The sequence below is a fragment of the Macrobrachium rosenbergii genome, chromosome 55, assembly GCF_040412425.1.
Source record: "Macrobrachium rosenbergii isolate ZJJX-2024 chromosome 55, ASM4041242v1, whole genome shotgun sequence".
In the NCBI taxonomy this organism is placed as follows: domain Eukaryota; kingdom Metazoa; phylum Arthropoda; class Malacostraca; order Decapoda; family Palaemonidae; genus Macrobrachium; species Macrobrachium rosenbergii.
Genome location: NC_089795.1, coordinates 86,045,499 through 86,071,229, shown reverse-complemented (window position 1 = coordinate 86,071,229; position 25,731 = coordinate 86,045,499). Strand labels below are relative to the sequence as shown.

General features: G+C 37.0%; 1 pseudogene; it reads left to right on the top strand.

The window, feature by feature from the left end:
* Positions 1-7,743: 7,743 nt before the first annotated feature.
* LOC136835978 (5S ribosomal RNA) lies at positions 7,744-7,861 on the top strand (annotated as a pseudogene).
* The last annotated feature ends 17,870 nt before the right edge of the window (positions 7,862-25,731 follow it).

Below are 25,731 nucleotides of genomic sequence, written 5' to 3'. Positions count from 1 at the left end.
TATTATATTCTGTAAGTCTTTAACCTCACACCCCGGAAGTTCAACAGTAACCCTCTCCTCAGTGTATAACTATGGTATCCATACTCCAAGGTAAGAGCAAAGCAAAGACAGTAGTTAAAGAAATAGGCCACTTGTAGATTGCTGATTAGAGGGAGTAGTTCTGAAGGGTCATCAGAGTCGATTCCACACAAGTATCCAAGTCAAGGTCCACCTCATTATCTTTGGTTAAAGACAAAAAAAAAAAATGCTTAGTTCAACTGTTCTCTGCAGCCAGTTCATGCTCAGCAGAATGCAAGTACATTGTCTTCACCCACTGTCAAGGAAAACCAGGGTTCTTCATTTTATGAAAGTTCACTTCCTCTCAGGAATGGGTACAAAACCATTTTTTAATGAGATTGAGTGTGAACCAACCCATTAAGAATGATGAAATTATAGGAAGGTTACCCTTCATCGCATACAGATGGGCTGCTAGGAGATTGTCACCGCCACTATGTACCTGAGGATTTTGTACAACACAGCAAACAAACGTTGCATGCTAATCTTTTGATCAGATCGCTTCTTTTCCAACCCTTCAGACAAGATATTAGTGGACATGGGAGTACTGTAGAGTGGTAAAATAAGCAATTTTTGTCTGTATTATAGATTGAAGATCCTTTAAATGATTGTATATTAACCAAATATAACTACTACCTCTGAATGTCATCAGTACATTTATCTAAGTTGTCATATGCTTTGCTATGACCCTTGCAGTTAACATGACCATACCAAAATTTCAACCAGTAGAACCAATTTCAGATGCCTTAAAATCTGGTAAGTCTTGTGAACTTACAAGCAGCTATCTGCAGTTGAGTCCCATAAGCCAGTACACCCACCAAATGTTGTTGATGATGCATAACTAGGTACTACCCTTTCAAGCTCCTTGCACCTGGGCCAGGACACATCCAATATATTTGTCACTACACAGGAGAATGACAGATATTTCAGGGGTATGGTAGACTGCAGGCTGGGCTTGTGTGGTGGAACCTTTCCTTTTTCAGTTCTTCAAGTCAGTGTAGCTGGGTTTGTTTTACAGAGAATAAAGCTGATTATGGTCAGTGGGTTTTATTATAACAAACTCCATCTTGTTGGTAATGTTTTTGTTTACAGTATTCAGGTGTTTGCACTTGTCAAAACATTTTTCCAACTGTTCCGTATCTCCTATTTTCAGCCGCGTTGGTGATGATGTTTTGTGCCCCACCTCCAGTACCCCAATTTACTGTAGACCACCCATTTTTGTTCTTCTTTCGGGATCACCACTCTGGATTTGTTCATTTTGCAGGGCGACTCTCAAACCTTTGAAGATATTAATAAATTCAGTAGTAATTAGGCATTTTATGCAGTATTGTATGCTACCATAAATCAGGAAAGAAACAAAGATTGTAGTTGGTCATGTTGTGTTAAAATAATTAGAATGGTATAATGCACTGTGGTAATGTTCAAGAAACATTATTAACTAAAAATTTCTGTTTAAGTAAGCAGACTGAGAGAAGGGAGCCATGCACTACATTTTAATTCAGACAATTCAGTAGTTTCAGTGTTCGGCATCATCTCATCCCAATTGTCATTCTTTGTTGGCTGGTGCAACTTACCTCCATTTGTGGTTCAGTGGTTGAGATAAACTTTTTAATAAGAATAATACTTATAATTCTGTAGGACCATCCAGGCAGTGTGGCCTATGATATTACAAAGGGTGGAAAGAGAAAAGTGTGTGGGTGTTTAGCATAATATTTTCTGGTAGATCTTACTCTACTACTCTATATGTAGTTAGGGTTGTTATTTTGTTGTCCTCATAATACTTTAGTATATTATTTTAATTTCTCTTGAGTTCTATTGTCATTTTCTGTAGATAAATTCTGAGTAAAGAAAATGTTACACAGAACTTATAAAATTACGGAGAATTATCATCATCATGCATATTGTGTAGAAATTTATTTCAGAAAGAGAGAATGATGGAATTAACTTATTAATCAAATTTTCATGAAGTAGAATGCACATTTGAGATAGAAGACAAATACTACTAGACTACAAGTGTAATTCTCTCTCTCTCTCTCTCTCTCTCTCTCTCTCTCTCTCTCTCTCTCTCTCTCTCTCTCTCTCTCTCTCTCTCTCTCTCTCTCTCTCATTACCTAACTAGAGCTATTATTTACACATCTGTTCATTCACCCAGGCATACAGCTTTCAGTACTGTACCATGAGAAAGTAACTTTTAACATTTAACAAATTGCATATCTTGTGCATACTTGAAGGCAATAGAATCTCATTAGGTAGGTCATATTTAAGAGGTATTACACCCAAGTGCCTGCAAGTAATCCTATGTCAGCCATGTCAGTCATTAGAGTGAAAGGTGTGATAGCATCAGGGGTTATGTTACCTAAAGATGCCATATGATTCTGCAGACTTGTGAAAAGGTTGAGGGCTTTGGCTTGGAAAGGCAACAGAAAATGATGTACTGTAAATGCTTTCAGCTTGCATGCAGAAGATAGGTCTACTGGATCACTTGATGGCTATAAACCTTGATGCCATTGGGGAGGGAGCAGCCCCAAAGAAATGCTTGAGCCTATTCTGACAGAAGGTTTCCTACTACTGAAGCCTAATTATATTGTTGCTTGCAGTACAAAGGGACTTGAGGAAGTTGATTGATTGACAAACCTTGCCAGACCTGAGTAGCAGGAATAGTAGTATCTGTCATATTATCACCAGTATCCTAGGTAATGGGGGCTGCAATAGCATTATACTTATCAACTCAATCTAAAACCTAGTATGCCCACCGTCTTCGTTCATTAGCATGTTCCTCATCAGTGTCTTCTCTGACCTCCATGAAGTATTATTCTGTAATTCTTTAACCTCACACGCTGGGAATTCAACAGTAACCTTCTCTTCACCAGTCAACATATGCGATCTATATTCCAAAGTAAGAGCAAAGCAAAGACAGTAGTCAAAGAAATACTAGGCCAGTTGTAGAATGCTGATTTAAGGGAGTAGTTCTGAAGGGTCATCAGAGTCCATTCCATACAGTTATCCAAGTCTAGGTCCAACCTTTTCATTTTATGTAAACTTCCTTTCAGGAAAGGTTGTAAAACTATTCCTTAATGATATTGATTGTGAACAGCCCATTTAGAATGGTACCAAATTATAGGAAGGTTACCCTTCATCTCATGCAGATGGGCGGCTAGGAGATTGTAACCACCACAAATTGCAGACCTCATGTACCTGAGATTTTGTACAACACATTGCAAACAAACATTGCTTCCTAAGCTTTTGATCAGGTAGCTGCTTCTCTAACTCCTCAGATAAGATATTAATGGGTATGGGGCTAGAGTTGTAAAACAACCAATTTTTGTCTTTGCTATAGATTGGAGATCCTTTAAGTGATTTTGTATACTGTATCTACCAAATCTAAGTACTTCTGAAAGTCTTCAATAAGTTTCTCTAAGTTGTCACAGGCTGTGCCATGACATTTGCAGTTAGCATGACCATACCAAAATTTTAACCTGTAGAACTAACTTTCAGAAGCCTTAAAGTCAGCTAAGTCTTGTAAACTTACAAGCAGCCATCTTCAGTTCAGTCCCATGTTGTTGATGATACAGCATAACTGTACTAAGCTTTCAAGCTCCTTGTGCCTGGGCCAGAACACAGTCTTTCTATCAAGCTTCATTGCAGATGAGACAAAGAAAATATGTGCAAGTTAATATTATAGCAGTCCTTGGTATATTGTTCAATAGTCATAATACTGCATGACATGGAAGACGTTTCTCATTTAAATGAAGGTGTCTTATATGCATCAGATGTATGTACTGGTGCTGTTACTGTGCACAGTAACATTCTTTTGTTGGATCAGTTGCTATGCTTTCAGATGACATATTATATGTTGCATTACTTTATTGTATACAGTATCTTTATTATTACAGTACTGTACATAAAATAAACAATATTGTTACAAAGCAACAGGAAGATGTAACAAGTCATTACAGTACACCCAATATTAGTGGAGGAACTATGAAGCAAAGTTCAACAATGCTCGATTCTTTTGAATGAACTGTTCTGTATTCATACACTGTACACCATTCATTTTTCTCTTTAACACTAGGCATCAAACCCAGTTTAGATAGTAGTACAGTATACAGTACAGTACATTATTTTATAAGTACTGTACAGTACCGTATTTGTTATTATAAACAAGTTCCAATGGCAATATTTTAATTTCATTTATTTTACTGAATCACATAATTATTTTGTTTGACTACTGTCCAGAAAATTATGTACATGTAACAGTATTATTATGCAAATAACCACACTAGTGGATGCAATGTATTTTTTCATCTTTCAAATTGTATAATGTACATTATTTTACTTTTATTACTGTTGAGTGAATTTTATTTGTGCTGTATGCCATATCTTTTTGACTGCAAATTTATAAACACTGCATGTGTCAATTAGTATTAAAAACACTGTCAATTTTACTTTTATAGTTAATAGATTTTGCCTCATAGTACTACAGTACATACTAGGTAAAGAAAAGAATATGATGACTGCCAAATATTGAAATGAAACTGTCCAAAAATATCGACATGGTCTTTTCCTTTCTTTTGAAGATACTTGGGTGCCTTTGCTCATGGATCATCTGAGACTCCTCTTGTTCAGTATTTCCAGAGATTTTGTTTGGTACTAGTGCACCCTGTGGTAGCATTAATGAGGCTGCCTAGACCCATTTTTTATCTTCTTTCCATGATAATCATACCTCAGCATCATAGGTTCACTTTTCCCTGCACGTGAAATATAATTATTGTAGTTTAATTGAAGCTCCATGTCTTCCAGATCAGCTTTATATGGCCATCATTACAACATCTGTTTTGAAATCTTCATGGTTATGAAGTGGAAAAGAAATTAGAATGATTTGGACATTATTAGTCTCTGTTTAACATTTTAATCATGGCTGAGGTCAATTACAGTATATTACTTACAATACAGTATTACCTTTGTCACTCTCCAAGGTATCAGGATACTATTGCTAATTAAGAGACTAGGAGGCCAGTTATAGTTATTTGTAATAAAACTGGATCAAATTATTTTACCCTCAGAAATTAACTGATACCTAATGTTAAAAAATAAGGTTTTTCTGGGGCGTTGCTTGTATTATTTCATGAAAACCCTTTTGGATGTTATTAAGCTTTCGTTCTGAAAGTCAATTGGATCATCTCGTGCTCTGTTCATATACCCCTGGAGGAGCAACAAAGCACATTTGCTTTGTGAATGCCCCAAATTGGTTTCCAATAGGAGTACCTGTGTAGGGTTCTTGCGCCTCCTCAAGGGTGGAAGTCAGGCACTCCTACGCTCCTTCCCACTCCCCTTGTTTCTGTTCTGGTTGATGAGAAGTCCTGAGACAGCCTTTCTTGATGAAGTTTTTTTACCGCCGCCTTTGCATTCTTTGTTATCATATGTTGTATCACAACTCTTTGTAATCCTCCTTGTCCTTCAGGAGACGATGGGTTGGCCATGGCTGTGAGGAAGGATTCACAGTGGCTGTAAGGAAAACAACACACCATCGGCAGGCAGCCATCAGCTGCGTTTGGACGGCTGTGATTGTTTGCCTCATACAGAATCCGTCATAGCCACACAATCAGCCAGTTGACTTTGTTTTGGGTGTGTGTGCGTCTTTGCAGCATGTAGCTTCAAGAGCTAGTTCACCCCAACCCACCCCCGCCTTCGACGGTGGTTGTGCAGTAGCCTTCCTTTGTCTTTTGCTGTTGTCCACTGCCGTGTCTTCCCCAGGAATACCTCCCCGACCGTACACCTCTCATCAGTGCAACTCCGACACAGATCGATCGTCTACATCCCCTTCCTTCTTTGTCCATCAGGGCATGGCCGAGAGTATCTTCAGTACCAGAACGAGAGTTCCTAGCGTACTTGCGCTTACCCTTCCCCTGCGAGTTCCCCTTAAGGAACAGTTCCTGGTTGTCGTTTTTTTTTATGTCGCTCCAGTATGTATTCTGGACTTCTAAGCCGAAGATACGCTCTCCAAGGAAGGTAGAATACACTTCCGTACAAATGTTGCACACCCATGTCTTTCCTTCGTGTTGTATGACTGAGGAGGAAAGAGATTGGGCCTGGGTAGGCAGAAGTAAGCTTTGCCATTGCCACAGTGTTGCATGGCCATAACATTTTGACGTTACTGCAGTACTGTATGCCATATGTCTTGAGCTGAAGGTTCGCTCTCCCAGGAAGAAGAACCGCGGTTGCGCTGATGTTGCATGGCCATGTCCTGTATACAAATGTTGCACAACCAAGAAACAACTCTAGTTGGTTGTTTTCGTTGATGTCATCTTCCCCTTGTGTTCTCCCCTTTCTATGGAGGTGTTATGGAAAGACAGTACAGTACAGTATGATAACATAAGCAAACTGACAACATAAGCAAACTGAAAACTCTTCAAGTCAGTGCCCTACATCTTTGAAATAAAACATGATTCCCTTGCTGATGGTTTCCCTTGATAATCAAGAAGATAAGATAGTGGATAAACTATTGTAAGGTGAATTTCACTGAGAGCTGTCTTTAATGATTTTCCTTATCATAGAGTTTTGAAGACTTTTTTTTTCCTGACATAGACTTGGAGCCTCTTCCACTTAGACTGAGTGAGTGTCAAGCATACCCTCTGAGGAACATTGCCACAGCTCCCATTTTTCCCCCACATTCATGTGAAGGTTTCGTAGTGGATGGATCGCTCTTCAGAGAACGTGTGGACAGTTGGCTGGCACTTGATTCCTTCATTGAATTTGAGGGATGAGTATTTCCAAATATTCACCTTGGCTTTGACTAGGGCACCTTCAGGGTATTCTCCTGATGTATTTTGATGATTGATTGGTCCTGACAAACTCTCATTCGCTGCATCTCTAGGACAGGACCAACTTCTCAGATTTGGTCGCAGCCTGGAAGTTGCAAGGACTTGAGAAGTTTTAACTCTCATCCAAGCAAGAATAAGTATCTGCAAGGCTTACATCAGTGCAGTTGTCCTTGTTGCAACAGGGGCAACCAGCTCAGCGGTTGCAAGCTGTTCTTGGTCACTTGTCGTCAGCGGGGAGGCTGGTTCTTCATGGGCGGCTTCTCCTTCATTCCCTTTAATGCAGATTGAAGGGGTCCTGGTTTTCGACAAACGACTCTCTGTTCCTTCTCTTCCTCTCAGAGAAGAGAGACAGGGCTTAGCTTAATGGTCAGACAACAGGAGTCTCCTTGGGGTGTCGTACACCCTCCCCCTCTAGAGATACTTTGTGCCTCAAGGCATTGACCAGAATGAGTAGTCACCTGCACTTCAATATCCTGGAACTTCTTAGCTCTTCAAAAGCCATAGGATCCTAGGATAGGTGCTGTATGGTGCTGATAAGCAAGTACCACGGTAGTTCCATAGTCAACAAGAAAGGGGGCTAGTTTCCTTTCATCTCCTCAATCTGATGGTGCAGGTGCATGGGTGGGCAGTATTACACTCAGCACAGCAGTCAACCACACATTCCAGGCAAGGTGGATGTAGTAGCAGACAAGATGGATGTAGTAGCAGACAAGATGGATGTAGTTCGGTGTTAGGGACATTGGTCTTGGTACCTTGACATTCCAGAAGGATTGTTTGACCTTGGAAGATGGCCAAGTTAGACCTTCAGTCTCAACACACCAAAGCTGTTACTGTTCAGCTCTGTTGTTCTGGACCATGGGCATAAACAACCAACAACCATTCCACATTGATAGCCCCACTTCTCGACCGATCAGCAAGTTTAGCAACGTTGGATCTGGTCAGTACTTGGATGGGTGACCTCTTGGGAACACCAGATGCTGTTGGTGTCTTAAGACGTCCTTTACATCCATGGTACAAGTCCTGAGGCTTACACCTTCTCACCATTCTGTCTGATTCGACTGGTGTTCAACAGGGTATGATCATTTCATATCTAAGGACCTTGGTGGCTACCAAGTGAATGCAGGCCATCTGCGTTACCACCTAAAGGACTTGACCTTCAAGCCTGAGTGCCAGTGACTCCTTGTTAGTTCCAGCTTGGCCAATAAGTGGTGTCCAATAGCACCATTTCTTTTGACTTCATGTGATGATCAGACAGACATACTCCACAGCTGACATGGTGGACAACAGTACGTTTGGGGCGAGATTTCACAAGGTCAGGGCATTGGTCTCCCCCCCCCACATTCAAGAAGAACCTGTCAAACCAGTACAGTACTAGGAATGGGAATGTGGTCACGACAGACCACATTCACCTTCTTTTACCTTTGGGATGTTGCCCATAGATCCATGGACATATTTTCCTTGGGTTCTGTGGTAGTTGCTCAACAGTCATGTAGCTCACCCAGCTCCCCTTGAGGGACAGGTGACATCTTGCCTAAGGTGTACGGCTGCAGAAAGAGAGGGTGTGTAGGGGACTGGCCTCCTCCTTTCTCTTTTATGCCCTTCCTCTCCCAGTAAGCAGAGGGACAGTTAGCAAGCCATCACACGCTGGATGGGCGTACATGCAGGTGTCCTAGATGACTGAGTATCCTATCTATAATCTAGCTCATTTTGGATTAATAGATGCAAGTCTTACCCTCTCTCTATCAAGGGGAGAGAGGGACTGAAATTGAATAAACCCATTGGTTATCTTCAGCTTTATTATCCCCAACACTATGGGTTCATCCAACCCTTTTATCAAATCAGTGATGCTACATCGCATTAATTTGAAAGTCCCAGAAGTCTGGCAGTTGAACATCACAAGTGTTCAACAGATTAGAGGCATGGTTCTCCTTCCTTTGCTCTTACATGACCAGGAATGGAGGCACCAGGTGAGGCAAACTACCAGTCAGTTTCGAGATTTGCTCAGAATCCTCCCACCAAGAAGTAAGTCTCCCATGTGTAAAGACCGAAGGTTTGTACTGTATACGTGTAGTAACAAGTGAGAAATTTTTTAAGTAATTTGTATTTTTCCTAACATACAATCCTAAGGTCTTTACATAAATGGCCCCACCTCAAGCCACCTCTCATTCTGCTATCTGGGCCAAAAGGTAAAGTGAAAGTCCCGACTGGATTGGTAGCCAACTACCAATAATCACCTTGTTATAAGTTAAATGGCCAGTTCCAGCTTACGCTGAAAGTAAATCCCATATGTAATAACCGCGGGTTTGTATGTTAGGAAAAATACAAATTGCTTTAAAAATTTGTCATACAGTATTAGAAAATTAGCTGATTACTGTCTACTGGTATTCACTGATGAATTTTTGTTATCAGTTCAATTGATGTCTGCATGTCTTGATAACTTATTGATTTTGTATTCAGTTGTATGTGTTTCTTCTCTTTTACAGGTATGATGTGTATACTTGGTAGTTCATTTAACCCAAATCCCACACCAAGTTTTATAGCTGACCACCCTTTTGTATTATTCATTCAAGATTGTCATTGTAGAATTGTTCATTTTGCAGGCCGAGTGTATGGCCTTTAACAACTGATATGTGTGTGTCTATCAGTACTGAGATGGTCTTGATAAAAGTTTCTGCAATTCTTATACCAAATATATATACAGTAGTAAGGTTTTTATATAATACATGAATGTTGGAACGTTACATTTCATAACAACATTTTTTTTTTTTATCCATGGTATGCATTCTGTGTGCAGTACATGTAAGACTAGAGAGTGGAAATGCCAAAATGAAAAATTTAGCTCTGACAACTACTTGCGAATGACACCCTATAGCATTGGCCGTATGTCAACTTATGCTGGGGCTTCGTAATCAGAATTTTACAGGATAATGTTCATTAAACATCTTTTTTTACTCAGATTTTACTATCTTGGTTGAAATGCAATGATATGATGAACACTACCTTAATGAGAAAAGCAAAACACAAATGCTTTTACTGTAATTTGTTCTGTCTCATATTATGCTTTGTTCTGTCTCATATTATGCTTTGTTCTGTCTCATATTATGCTTTGTTCTGTCTCATATTATGCTTTGTTCTGTCTCATATTATGCTAAATCTTCTCGTTTTATATAAAGTATAAATATGCTAAACAGAAGGGTTCTTAACAATAGTGGTATGTTTAAAGACTGCAAGCATGTTTTTTTAAGGAAAGTTTAAACTTTCATGCTGCCAAAGCAGCGAAAAACTGTCATAAATATACCCTTCATATGTCCACTGTCTGTAATTACTTTTAGTGATTTGCACTAAAAATTAGATAGTGCTCTGGTTCTGAAAGAGAGGGGGAGCAGTGTGAAAAGTTCTGAGCATCCCTCCAAGGCACATTGCATGGTATCTGGCATCTTTGTTCATTTCATCGTAAATTCTGTGTGTTTTTTGTCTTACTGAATGGATTATGGACAGAGTTGTCTAAAATAAGGACACAGTCTCACGTCAGTACTTCAGGCTTGAAAACCACTTTCAAGATTTAACATGAGTAAATTCTGAATAGCTGTGGCTTTGTTAAATATTGTATGCAGTAATGAAAGATTAACCTTAGTAAAAAGTTGGTGTCTTCAGAATTTAGACATTCCCTTTTTATTATATTCTGATGGTAATCAGATCATTTCCTGTTTTATGAATGATCACTTTCAACTTTCGAGGTAATAAAGTCAGTATGAAAGTTTAGTTATATAATTACTTGCCCCGTGAATGCTATCTTGCTGTAAGAAGACATCCATACCATTTCTATGAAGTGACACCTGCCACTTCTCTGGGATGTTTCATTGAAAATTTTATCACAGTTCAATAGTTCAGTGCAGCATTCTTAACAAAAACTAGCCCTGTTAAGTTTTTAGTATAATTTTCATTATTATTAAGTAGAGTAACCAAACTACTGAGCTAATTTGTTCATCTCTCACAGGGTTGGCCCAAAGGATTTGTCTGTATCAATTAAGTTTAGATTTTACCTATCAAATTACAGCGTTTAAACATTTCATAGTTTGGTTGAAATGAAAAGGATAAATTCAACTGATTTTAGAGTAGCATTCTGGTCTAGGTTGCAACCTTTGGAAGAGGGTTCATTTTATGTGTTCCTGTTTGCTACTTTTTAGTACAATAAGGTAGTAGCTGCCACGGTCACCATTGTTATTGGCTAAGGACCTGTTTAGTTTCCATTTAATTCTGCCTGACTATAGAAAATACTATGCTGAAGATAAAGAATTATTATTATTATTATTATTATTATTATTATTATTATTATTATTATTATTATTATTATTATTATTATTAGCAGATACTCCAAATTGTCAGGCAGATCTTTTCTCAGTAGAATATTTTAGAGAAATAAGTGGAGAATAGGACCAAGAGGAAAAAATATACAGTGCAGTATAATAAAATATTGTGGAAATAGCCAGAGATGAAAGTAACATGATGAAAATATATTTTATGTATAAACATATTTTTCTGTATTTATGTTAACACAGCTGATAAATAAAATATGCATATCAATGTTTCAGCTTGATTCTTCAAAGTAGTAAGGCTACCAGGCTAATCTTTCAAACTGCTGATACTCTTTAAAAGAGAAGTATCAAAGCAACTCATCTCTTGCCTTCTCAGATGCCATTAATGGGCCACCTTTTGGTTTAAGGTGGACATTATACTGTATACAGAAGGACCTTGCTCTCCACAGTCAGTGCCTTTAAGCGAGAGGGAGACAATACAAAGGTGTTCTTAGGCCTTGGGTTGTTCCATTACCTCCATATGTCGGTTTCCTACAGTTTTCGGATGAGTTCCCTTGCTTTGGGATATAGTGAAGCACTTTCCTTTTCCTGTTTATTTAGATATTTGTTGATTTCTTTATTTACAATGCCTGTTCCGTTTACAGGCAGTCCCTGGTTATTGGCGATCCAGTTTTATAGTGCTTGTCTAGCAACGAAAATCGGCAATTTTCGGCGCCAAAAATTGCCAATTCTGCTTATCGGCGCCAGTAATCAGGTATTGGCACCGATACATACCTAACAGAGGTGCCGATCTCCGGTTATCAGTGCCAGTAAGCCAAAAATCACCGATTTTCGGTTATCAGTGGTTTTCGCTTAAAGTCACGCTGTCAGAACGTGACGATAAGCTGTCGGAACGGAACCCCCACTGATAACCGGGGACTGCCTGTATTGTCAGTTAGAGCTATTGGTGATATATAACTTATTGTTGATATACTACTGTACTGTGCACTTTAATTACACTGCATTTATTCCTTTCTTCTCCCTTGCTTTTTTCTGTGAAAACTTTCTACAAAAATACATAGCCATTTGGGTTATTTGATATGACTGAATTTTCATTATGAATACTGTACCTAATAATAATAATAATAATAATAATAATAATACATGTACACGCTGTAATGCCTTTAGGACTGTATAGTTATCATTGCTGTACCCTTTTCCTTCATTCCCATTTCTTGTCTTTACAGCTTTGGTGATGACTCTGTGTTGTGCATTAGAACCTGAATCAACTCCAAGTTTTGTAGTAGATCACCCATTTTTGTTCTTCATTCAGGATCTTCATTCTGGATTTGTTCATTTCACAGGGCGACTGAATACCCTATAACATGTGGCTCTATCAGATAGTCTCATGAATCATATCAAAGAGCATTTTTCTTAGCTCAAGAAAGTAGTGTATATTTGCTTTAAATAAATGTGCACAGTATAACATAGAGAGTTAATCACAATGCAGCACGTGTACATCATGAAAAAGTATATTTATGGAAACACTTTTATTCGTATACTGTATTCCATGCACGTCATACAATACTTGTATTTTTAGTAATTGAAATATTAATGTAAGCAGATTGCATGGGGACCATTAGAAGGGAACCATACTGTTTAGTTTACACAGTACAGTACCAGATTTTAAGGTTAATCTTACCATACTTTGTAACACCACCAGTAGAATTTCATGTTCAGGTTTTTTCACTCGCCTTTATTCCATAGATATACAGTATCTGGTGAGATTCCTATGTGATTTTTCAGTAAAAGTTAAAAGATAAAGTAGATGTTGTTAAAGGGAAATGGAAATGACTTCAAGAAGCTGATCCTTTATTGAAACGCTTGTAACATGATCTTTTCAATTACCTGAGTAAATGCTTCTGGTATGGGTTTGGTTTTTCTTACAGCATGAAGTACAACTACATGAAAAAGTGTATGATTTGGGACTAGATTAAATGCTGAAAATAAAGATGATTAATATTTTTATGAAGTATGGGATAAATGATCCTTTTGCATTGCACAGCCAGTGGGGATGGGTTAATCACACCTACATTTTTACAATTACATGGGGTGATTTGTGCTGCCATTTAGATTGTGCAAGGATAACTTATGATATTGCATACTTTTGGAACAAACCAAAAGGCCATGAAGTTGCACAACAAGTATACACAGGAAAGTATGTCAGCATGCAAGAAAAAGGAGGAAGGTTTAAACATGCTCATATATAATTTACATACATACAGTATTGTATTCTGAATAGCAATAGTAAACTGAACTGAATATTTATAGATGATAACAAATACTCTGTACATTGTCACAATCAATTAAACAGGAGATATGTACTTTGCAACAACGATTAAATAAAACTGTATGTATGTGATGAATAATAAGGAAATGACATTGTTCTCGAGTGTACCACAAGCAAGGGAACCCGACTCAGAACTGTGGAAGACCAAAGTATGGAGGCTTTGGCAGTCTAAGGTTTTAGAAAATTGGTCTTAGAATATGTGCTGAGCCTATATCACCCATTATAGTTAGTCCTCATATTATGCATTCTGTACTTCTAGAGTTTGTTTATACCTCCGTAAATCCATTTCTTGTGTGTGAAGTTAATTTAAGGAGCCTAGGTCCAGCTGAAATACTGTTGGCCTTACCATCAGACTTACCATCAGAGAGAGAAAAGAATATAGGTCAGTAGGTCATAAAACAAAGTAGGGTGTCTGTGTGGAACATGTATGTGATTTATTTCAGCTTTACCAGCTCTTTTTAAGTATACAGACAAGAAATTTGGGTGCTGGCCTTTCAAGTAAAGATGGAACCCGATTATCCTGTGGTTCTCATAGGTCCCAGTAGCAAGTAGACATTCAAGCAGAATGTAATGACATACATTCTAAAACATTATCTGGTTCAAGAGCCATTGCCTCTTGCCAGAAGCCTTTCTGTGCATTGGCAGTACTCTACCCAGCTGTCAAATATCTTCAATCAAAGTTTAGGATGCCCATGTCATATTGGGCATAAACATGTGACACCTTCAGTGGTTTAGCTATGACTGAGCCTGTGATAAACATGAAGGTCCTTGCCATGGTCGGCTAGGACAATGTCATTTTAACTTAATTTCAAAGGACCACTACTTAGCTCGTCATGACTAAGAGGATGCAAGACTTGCCTATGAGGGTTATCATTAATAGCAACAATCTCAAATGTTCATGCTTCCAATGAGTTTATGCAATATAGTTGTCTCTTAACTTATGGAGATTTGAAAACCTTTAACATGTTCTTATACAAATATATAAACTTTCTTATTTCATTGTCTTAGTTTACTAGAAGTTCAAGTAGATTATCTAATAAACCATTAACTTATAGTGTCATTTTCCCCCCCACAAATTATTCCACAGACAGTCCTCTAATAGGGACAAGTGTACATGCACAGTGGGTCCAGTAATTCTCAGCCTAAAATTCAGTTCATTCCCTCATTTGCTTGTGCACATGCTCACATGAATTTTTATAAGTTTCTATATTTATTTTTTTTCTTTCATTTCATGTTGAGTCAACTTTACTTTATGGAAGTAAAGTTTGGGTACTGAATGTGGATACAGTATAAGAGGGAGCAAAGCTGTCAAATCCAATTGGTTTTGTGATATTTGACCTGATTAGTGTGCTCTGATTTTTATTAAAAGCGCTGCCCTCTTGGCTGATAGCACTGGAGAAATTTGGATAGAGATATCCTTTACAGGATATTGTCAGATTTATTTTTTTAATATTTAAGTGTATTTTTTAGAATACATAGTAAAACTAATTTTTTCATGCAAACCCATAACTTATATTTGATTGCCTTCCTCCTTGCCCTACTTTGTGGTTGTCAGATGCTTACAAAAAACTAAGAATGAGCTGCTTTGTCAGCTGATACCTATAAGGCTTGCTGCACTGTCAAAGATTGTACTGTAATTCTTCTTCCTCTGGGAAAGGCTTGCAATAACAAAAATTGATGATGCTGAAGATCTTAACTGAAAGTGACTACCGACAAGTCCCATTAACTGTGGTAATAAAGTATAATTGCAAATTGTAAATAAAGCAAGCAACCCCCAGAATGACAAAGAGTAATGGAAATTACTTACATATTAATGAAGACAAAGAGAAAATGGTACTTGTAATAACATTAGTGACAAGTGACGCCACCAGCCAAAGACAAAACCACTGAGGAAAAACTCTTAGACCTCGTAAGTACCTACCAGACACTGTTATCATGAAGAATAAACACTGGATTAAATAATGAATAAATCAAAGTGAAGGACATGACTCAAAAAAGGCAAAGTACAGTACTGTATATCAAATCAAGGTAGAGCGGCTGAAAGTTTGGTTCATCTGAACACAACGGAGGATGAGCGGAAGTGGTCCGGTCACGTGCAGAGGGATCTATGTCTTTCAGGGTATCTCTTGTGACATCGCCTGTTATATCCAATATACAGTAATAAGTACACCCCCACGCCTTTCCAACAGCAGCTGCATGGTCATTGTCCAGACAGTAATTTTTTCTTTGCTTTTTTTCCACATACTGTACCAGAAGGTTTGAGAAAACTCATCTTTTAGTGTGGAAACTGATGAAGGAATAACAGTTTTGGTTTTGAACTGTGAGGATGCTATTCTTGCTCCTAGCTACTCACCCTAGACTAAACTAATCCCAGTGATCAAATTGGTAAAATTAGGAACTGTGCTAGTTTTCTGTTTTGATAAATTTTAACCATAGTTCCTGGTATAATCTGTTCAAATCTAGTTACGTGGAATCCATGTTTTTGGCTCAAGTGTATTTCAGGTCCTGGATGCTGAACCTGAGTGTTTTTAAAGATACTGCCTTTATTTCTTGAGCAGCAGAGGTAGCTGTTCAGTTTAATTGGTGATTTATACCAAACAGAGAAAACTGAAATTTGTATCATTGGCTTGAGCCTTTAGTACAATATACAAAGGGTCCCTAGTACTTCTCTATCAGAATCATAAAATATCTTGGTACTAGATACAAATACACTTGTCATGTTGTTCATGAAATTGAGAAAAAAGCTATGAGAGGTAAATGATAATGACAGGTAGATGTGAGGTGTTGGGAGTGTTTGCCACTCAAGTAAGTGATTGTCAGATGTCCAGCAATGACTATGCCATTGGGTATCATAGTGTCTGGCAACACACACACACTGACTAAGGAGAACTTATAGACACATGATTTGGTTGGTAGGATCTTTTCCTTCAGACTGCATGTCAACAAACTCTCAGCTCTGATGACCAGTATAAGAAGGACCTGGTCAAGAACAACCATTTTGGACAAGACATAATGCCAAGATAATGCCACCATCTAATGGCACTTGCATAAAACTTTCATCAGTGTGTGAAGTATACAGTAATAGATATCAGATACAACAGAGTATGACATAGTTTTAGTTTTTCATCCTCTGACATAAAATTTTGAGTAACCATGAAGAAAATCTAAGAAATAGAGGAGGCTTTTGAAAAAAATATTGCTGTGAGTTGAGTCTATTAGGTGAATATAATTATTGCCATATTGTTCTTGACCGCAGGAAGTGCTACACTTTTTGAGTGTAATTATTGGCACCAGTAACACTTGCGGTACAGCCTTAGATTTGCTCCGTCTTTTATCTAATTGTCAAAGCATACTATCTCATTGTCAAGTCCTGTGCCTAGCTTTTCTCTTAGAATTATGTACTGGTTCAGCCCATGTAAAAGAAAAATAACACTTCTACTTTAATTCCTCCACCTACCATCTTACTGCTTTAACTTTTAATATTACTAAATTATTCAAATGTCCTGTTCTCTAACCTACTTCTCCATCTTATCAGTGACCTTTTCCAGTCTACCTCCTCAGTTATATTAGGTTTGCTAAGGACTTGGCCTCCTTATTCTGCCTTCATATCTTTGTATGTAGCCATATCGTATTACTGTAGGAGTCCATTTTTTTTTTAACGGTGATCTTATGTGTATTTTCAAATGGGTGATGTATAGCTTAAAGTACGGAAGTGCTTTCAAGAAACAGTTACAATGTACTGTGCTTCACTTTTCCTCTGTTATCCAGTTCTTTACTAATTTTAATGAATAATGTATTGAACCTCTCCACTTTATCAACACTGGCTGTTCAGGCTGTTTCCAACTTGTCATGGAGAGATCACATATTCAAATTGCTGACTCTTCCTTTTTAATATATTTAGTGTTTCGTTTAAACGTAAGTCCCTTCTTTCATCGTGGTTTTCAAGGCTTTGTGTTAGGCTTATTTGCCATTGCTTTCAATATGACTGATGGTTTGGGCTCTCTCTGTATTTCTCTCACTCTCTGATAAAAATTAATAAAAGGCCATTTGCCTGATCAGTGACAAAGACCTAACCACTGCTATCTGCTTTCTTTTTGGAGAATGTGGGCTACCCATTCTTTTACTTACTGGAATTAATATAGCTACAATTCCATTGAGCTCAATAAGAGCCCCTTCTCTCAGGTTTCCATATACAGTAATACCTGTCAAGCCACATGTGATACCGCATTTAAATCCCTAATCAGCAGATTGCAGTTCAGTGCTGTCACTGTGACCATGATGCCAACCTCATTCTTCATAACATTGCATCCTTCAAGAGACAGGTTTAATGCTGTGTTTGGAGGTAAACCTCCATTCTCTTTGCTTCACTGCACTTTCCTTGTTTTCTTCGAGCTTAGGAAGATGGGGTCATTGAATACTGTATTACCTTTTAGAATGTACAGTATTACAGTAATACTATAGCTTGTGAGAATTTTCCCAACAACTTTATCTCTCCTGATAGGCAAGGCCTCACTTCACAGGACTTGATCCTGCAGCTAGACTCTTAATTTGTGCAGAACCACTTGTCACTGCCTGTGAATGACATAGCAATTTATACCTGGTAGGGTAGCTCAGCTCTTACTACTACAACTAAAACTATTGTTGCTACTGTATTTAACCAAAAGATTTTGGTTGATTTTACTTCACTTCCTGACATCAGATTGAAAAGTACAAAAAAATTTTAAAATTTATATTAAGAAACACAAAAATTTTACTTTTATAAATGTCATCTGTTTACCAGTGACGGATAAAAACTCCCATTGCTTGTATAATCTGTTGCTCAGTATACAAAAAATTCTCATTTTCCCATTAAGGAAAACTGCTTGGTTGTGCTTAACTTTATGTACATTCCTAATTCATGCAAACAGATTGTTATCGTTAGGTGATTTTGGTTCAGCATAAGTGAATAAGCAAAAATGTACCTGTGGAATGTGTGCAGTTGTGCATAGTGAAAGTTGGAATATTACATAGCCTATAGAACCTCACCAGTTTTATTTGGCATTTAATTTTATTGGTTTATTTTTTAAAGCAAAAACTGTCGGGCAGTGCTTCTGAGCTATATTTAAGGAAGAAATTATCTGTCAGATACTTCTAGACTTGAATTTCCTCTTTTACAGCAATGTTGGTATCCAATTCAGCCTTCATACCAGTATCACCGTTCGTAGCTGATCATCCATTTATACTGTTTTTGAAAAATCGTCGTTCAGGTCTATTTCTGTTTGCTGGGAGACTTAATAAACTATAATTGAAAGTGAAGGTAAAACTAGTTTCCTGTTTAGAACTTTTATCAACGTAACCCTTTGTGCTGAAGTCTTATCACTATTACAGTACTGTACTGTGTATGGTACAGTGGTTAGTTTAATGTGGACAGTAGCAGTTAAACCTGAATGTTATTTTGTAAGTTGTAAGTAGTAAATTAAGAACTGTTCTTTGCTATAAATCTGTTTCCTGTTTACTACTTTTTTTTAAGATTAAGCCAACTTTTTACCGGCACAGGCTCTTGCTTGTGCCAGCCCAAGGCCAACTAACGTTCTCTGCATTTCACCATAGCCTGACATTTGTTCAGATGTCATTTCTATAGTACTATAAAGTTAGTTATGCAAATGCCTGAAAATTCCAATTGTAAGCATTGGTTCAAAAGGTTTTTTTGAATTTCACATTCAGAAATTCATGTGATGGATTGGTAAATCATTCTAACACTTAGGAGCGACTAAAATTTTTTGTACAGAACTACTGTATGAGGAATACAAATGTAATAAAGGGTTTGGGGTGGAGATGGGCAAATGGAAATCTTATTTGACTCTAGTTCTCCAAGAACTGGGAAATGCACCAAAATCAGCATCTGGTGATGTTTGCAAACTTCACTCTTAGATTTTGAATCATGGTAAGGAAATCATCAATCACAAATTTGTCCCTGTTCTAGTTTACATGAGACAAATTAATATGGTTTATAAATTAGTAAATAAAGATCTTTTAAATTTCTATATATGTTGTAATTTCTTCTTTATCATCTTCCTTGCTTATTTCAGAAGCCCTCCTATTGACTTTCATTTGGTCCAAATGAGTAGGCCCTATTTATTTGTCAGTTAGAGTTTTAGAGTGATCTCAAATAACCTCTTTTGTATCATAAACCTCTTTTAGATAGATATGTCTGATTTCTTCTTGAATGTCTTTTTAAGTTTTGCATATTTTTAGCTATTTGGGTAACTTATAAATAGTCTGTGTGCTTTGTAAGCAGAGGTCCAGTTTTACCCTCAAATCTCTCAGGCAGCACCAAACTGTAACCAATCAAAGGACTGGTAACTCATGCAGTTGCAGTTGGCTCCTTTGATGTATTTTTGCCTCTTCTATATGTATTTATGGTTTTTCATTCCTTGTTGCAATGCATGTAGAAGTGCAATTCCTATTTAATTCTTGCTTAAATAGTTAGCAAAATTAGCTCAACTAAGATGAATCTGAACTGGATTTTTGGTAGTCAGACATTGCTCATATCAAAATTTATGCGAATTATTTCCTAAAACTGGGAAGATGTTCATGGAAGTGGCGAAGGCAAACTATAGAATTTACCACAGGTATAAAAGGACTCTCTACAAGTTTCTGAATGTTTATCAACATGTTTCATCTCAAATTACGTTAAACATGATGATAACAATCATCTTTGTCATCATATTCAGAGGGATACACTACTCATAAAGCTTAAAATTTGTGTATTCTAACTAAGTGTCCGTTCAGCAGTGAAGACAAACACAAGGGAATGCAGGATAGAAATGCACAGAAGAGAGTGGAGATCATTCATTTCACATCTACCCCCATATTGTACAAAAAAAATTAAACAAAACACTGAATGATGATGAATGAAGACTTACTGAATCTACATTGTTCTGATAAATAATGACATCAGAAGTGAAAAAGATTACTGCCAAAGTGTATGAATGTAGCAAATAAATCTAGAGTAGATCATTTGATGAAGAAAATCCGGTGTGAGTTGATAGTAGCTAACACTGTTGTTAGAGCATAGATGGAAAAAAGTCCCGAGTCTTTTCAAACAAGTATCCCTCATTAGAGAATGTATCCTAAGTACATCACAAATTTCAGTGCTGCTAAAGTGAACTATAGTAACTCCAAGAGAGAAACAAAGACAGGTCTTAGAGGAGGGCACTCCTAGTAAAATAAGAAGTCTGCATTTATGTATGAAGAAAGTTATTTAAAATGTATTCTGTTCAGACAATGTACAATCCATATACATTATTTTCTTGGAAGACGGGAGAGCAAGAAAATTGATAAGTACAGATTTTTATACAGAGAAGGTTTATGGAATGAAAAACACCCAAAAAGGCTTCTACTGTATATGGCAGCAAGGTGCTGAATAGCATGGCCATAGTAGCTGATAGCTCAGACAAGGTTTGGCCATGGGAGTCCTAAATAGAAACTTTATATATGTTTTCAAGTTTAGAAACTATAGAAGCAGAGAGGTTCATGAAGTAACTTCTTATTGTAAGATTTCCTTCCAGTCTTTTATACATATGTCATACCTAATGAAGTGTCACTCTGAGGTGGTTAATTACTTTTTTTATGTTTACAGCTGTTGTTATAAAGATGCGATGCATGCCGATGATTGAGATATTTAATGCTGACCATCCATTTGCTTTCTTCATGAGAGATGAAGCCACAGGATTTGTCTTGTTTGCTGGGAGACTAACAGAAGTGGGTCAGAATATTCAAAGAGATGAACTCTAATGTCCGTTTAAGCTCATAGATGTCAGAGGAAAAAGAAAGTGTTATAACTGTAGAAACCTGGCATTATGACATAGCATAGTTTCTTTTTTTTGTAATTTATAAAGAGACTTTAGAAAAACATTTTTCCATTTAGATGTAATGTAAATTGCAAATCAGTACAATTTTGTTAAGTGACTACTTGGCAATAGGGTAAAAGTTTGAAATATGGATACATTGTATTTGAATAGTTGTTTAGAAAGCTGAAAAACTAATAAAATTTTGAAATTGTGTGTGTATAAATGTAAAACAGTTTAACTCTTGTACATTATTCAGATTACATTTTGAACTAACCCTTTTGCCCCCTGGAATTGAAGGCCCTTCCTTTCCAGCAACTTGACAGTCTATTTATACAGTACATGTGCTATGTCATCTCCATTCTCCTAACAATTTGAAGTATTCACTTTCCACTAATCAATTATTCTTCTTTATTTTTACTTAAATGAACTTATAACACTCATTTGTCCTTATGCAGTACTGTACTTGTGCTAGCCTTTCTACCATTCTTTCATGCATCTCTACATTTCTCACCCTTTCAGTTCTTGCCATGCCATATACAGTATACAGTTGAACCCCGTATTCGCGGGGATGCATACCGCACCCCCCCCCCCACAAATAGCTAAAATCTGCGAATACTTAAAACCCCTCAAAAAACACTTAGAACTGCCTATTTTGATAGTTTAAACACAAAAAAAAACTCTAAACAAATAAAAACTCTAAATATGCTTATATCACAAAAAGTGCATTTAGTCATGAAAATTATATAAAAATACAGTAATTAGTGAATATTACTCAGTGAAAAATACTGCGAATGGGCGAATTTTCAGCAAATAAAGGGTATACTCGTTCCACAGAGAAATCCGTGAGCAGGTGAGTCCGCGAATAGTGAGACCGCGAATACGGGGGGTTTGCTGTACTGTGCAAACACTTTGTCTCACCAGCTTCAACTTTTTTCTCTCATTCCCATGCAATTTCTGCACTTCACTTCCATAAAGGAAAGCAGATTCAATACATTCATACATTCCTACTTGGCTTCCCTGGACACTCCAGATCTCTTGGCAGTCCTATATATGCAGTGTTACCTTCCTTATTTCACCTATTCTTTGACTTCTTTCATTCTACCATCCAGCATTTAATCACTCCTAGATACCAAAACAAATTAACCACTTCCTTTTTTCCACCATCTGTGCAGTATTGATTGCTCTTTCATTAGTTTCTGCAGTTATTCTTCACTATCCCCAACAATTATTAAATCATCTATAAACATTAGCCATTCCACTCTTTATTCATGACCAATTTTTTTATCATATAACATTTTACCGAAATCCAATGTCCTGTGTTTGATTTTATCACTCCTGCCACAGTAATATTACACAGCCATGGAGACACAACAAAAACCTATCCCAAACTGACTTTTACAGCAAACCAGTCACCCTCCTGTCTAAGTACAATACTCTGACAAATGATTTACTTCCGTCATGAAAATTTGTAATGACTCTCAACAACTTATCAGTTATACTATAATCCTACAACATGAAAGAAATAAGTTTGCAAGGTTAGTAGTGAACAAAAATTACCAGCAAAAGTTGAGAGAGCAAAGCTATATTATTGGCACTGAATAGCTGTCCTACTCAGCAGAAGGAACTTGGAGATTTTGAAAAGGTATGCCAATAAAATGTCAAATTCATGGCCAGCATGCAGCAGAAAGGTTACATTACAAATGTTGAAGTGGTGGAGAGAGATTGTTCCTAGCAGATGGAAAGAACACAGAGATTTGTTGACTGTGATGGGAAGGGATGATGCTAACCTCTTTGTGGGGAGAATCTTGATGTAAAACTGTGTGTTGATGCGTTTGACTTATGCAAGGTAAGAACTGAAAGAGAAATATTCTCCCGCCTTATTTCCCATGATCATCTTCTATGACTCTTAGGGTTTAAGTGTATTTGTGTTTTCGGAGTAAAATCTATCTTTTCCCCCACCCAACCCTATTCCAAAACAAATTCTTTGCTTTTTCCTTCAATTCACTTTTTATTCCTGTTTTGTTAACATCCTTCAATTATGGCCCCCCCTTTTACACTCTTGACCGAAGATTGAACCTTTTACAATATCAGTGTTCAGACCATTTATGAAAAGTATGGCAGATTTTAGTGCTTATATCAAAGCCTTAACTAACCCCATGATTTTACTTGATAAAGAAGTTCAGTCCCACTTGAAATTTATGTATTCAGACTAGTTCAAAAATTTCTTGGAATCTTTTATACTGTATAACTAATATACACAGATCTGCTTTTGAAGAACACTTAACTTTTTGCAAATACGGTTCAAAGCTGGATACATAACTATTTGAGGCACCACTTGCAAATAGTACCTCCTCCCATCACCTTTCCCAAGAGGGTTAAATGAAGAGGTTCTTGTCACCAGATCCTCTGTCTTCTATGTTATCCTAGGTAACCTTTTCCCACGGATGTGAAGTAACATCAGTTTTTTCTGAAAGTGCTATTTCAGTCATCACTCCTGCTATTCAATGTAGGATGCAAGAAATATCATCCCCAGCATATATTGTACTTAGTTGAAGTTATCAGGCTCGACATTTTAATTTCAAGGACCATTTCTTTGCTCATTATCTCCAAAATTTTATTTCCCCTCCACATATATAGTCAATAATACGAGATATCCGTTTTAAGAATACGACCAGTCCATCACCTGTCCCAACATAGGCTATATTGTAAGGGACTTGGAAGAAGAATGCAGAGTTATGGAAATTAGAGCACCAAAACAGGTTTATGTCCTGTGAAGTCCGGAATAGAATGGAAAGAATTAATACTGTTTCACAACATGTAACATTCATATATGAAAAGGTTGGTGAAAGAAGTAGAAGAAGATTGGGTGTGGAAACCTTTGAAAGACTGCCAGCACAAATAAAGCATAAAATTTGTATAGTTCACGAAAAACTGTCAAGACAACCAAAGCTTAAAAAGCAAGCAAAAGATAAGATTGCCGAATATATGTATATATAACTGTGATAGATGATGGAGTGGAGATTCACTTAAGCTAATGGAAGAGAGATAGTGATGACATAAATAAAATGGGGCCAAAAATAACTGCGGGAGCAGAGTTTATATGCTAGAAGTAAAATGCAAACATAGGAAAGATGAAGATAATGAAACATGAAATTACTTGTGGAAAAAAAAAGAGGAAACACTAAAGATATTAATTGCAGAAGATTCAGGAGGTGAACATTGAAAGCAAAGTGGATGAACCAGAAACCCCAATCAAAACAGCAGAAAAATTTCATAATAAAGGCAGTGGAAATTAGTAAAATAAACTGGAAGAAGATGTCTAAGTAATTAATTTTTGGAATCATTAACAGAAACTCCCGTAGGGGGATAGTGTCGTTAGTGCACTTCATACAGTGCACTGTAGGCACTGCTTAAGGTTCTTTGCAGAGTCCCTTCGGCCCCTAGCCGCAACCCCTTTCATTCCTATTACTGCTCCTGCGTTCAAATTCTCTTTCTTCCATCTTACTTTCCACCCTCTCCCAACAATTGTTTCATAGTGCAATTGCGAGGTTTTCCTCCTGTTACACCTTCCAGACCTTTTTACAGACAGTTTCCTTTTCAGCACTGAATGATTTCATAGGTCCCTGCACTTGGCCTAAGTTCTGTTCAATTCTGTTAACAGAAACTACAAGAACAATAATAATATAAATATTAATGATATTTAAACAACAATATTAAAAAGTCATGAAAACTAACGGCATGGGGAAGTGAAAACTGAGGAAAATGTGGATATACAGATGTTGCTCTGAAGAATTTACAATATATATTCTGCCAGAAAAATAAAATACACTGCCATAGAAAATCTCTCAGCACCTATAATCCATGCTCATTGGTGCAAGGTGAATTGTATTACGATAAAGTAGTGAATGTAATGATGAACCGTCCAAAAGAACCTTATAATGCTAAAAAAAAAAAAAAAGAAAAAATCTTGTTTTAGTTTCCCTAATTAATATTTGATTTTCTTCTGTTTAAGTAATTTTAGATGATACTTGATTAGACGCTACTGCAGTGTCTGTGATGCAAGACAAAGTATTTTTTTTAAATCCTTTATATGTTACGAAAGAATAATGATTCACATCTTAAGTAATATATCGTTTTCTCACGTAAATTATAAATGCTTTTACGCCAATTTACTGTCATGTCCATGTAATTTTCAACTGAATTCTTGTCAAAATGTAAATCATGCGGTGTTTACTTTTGTTCGTCATACCTTTCTTTAACAGAATGGGTTGTCTGCATGGCTTGAAAGCGATTGGTAAACCATATTACGATGTGGTACTAATTTTTTTTTTTTTTTTAAGTTCACGCTACACTTCAAGTTTTAGTTCTTTTAAGTTCTC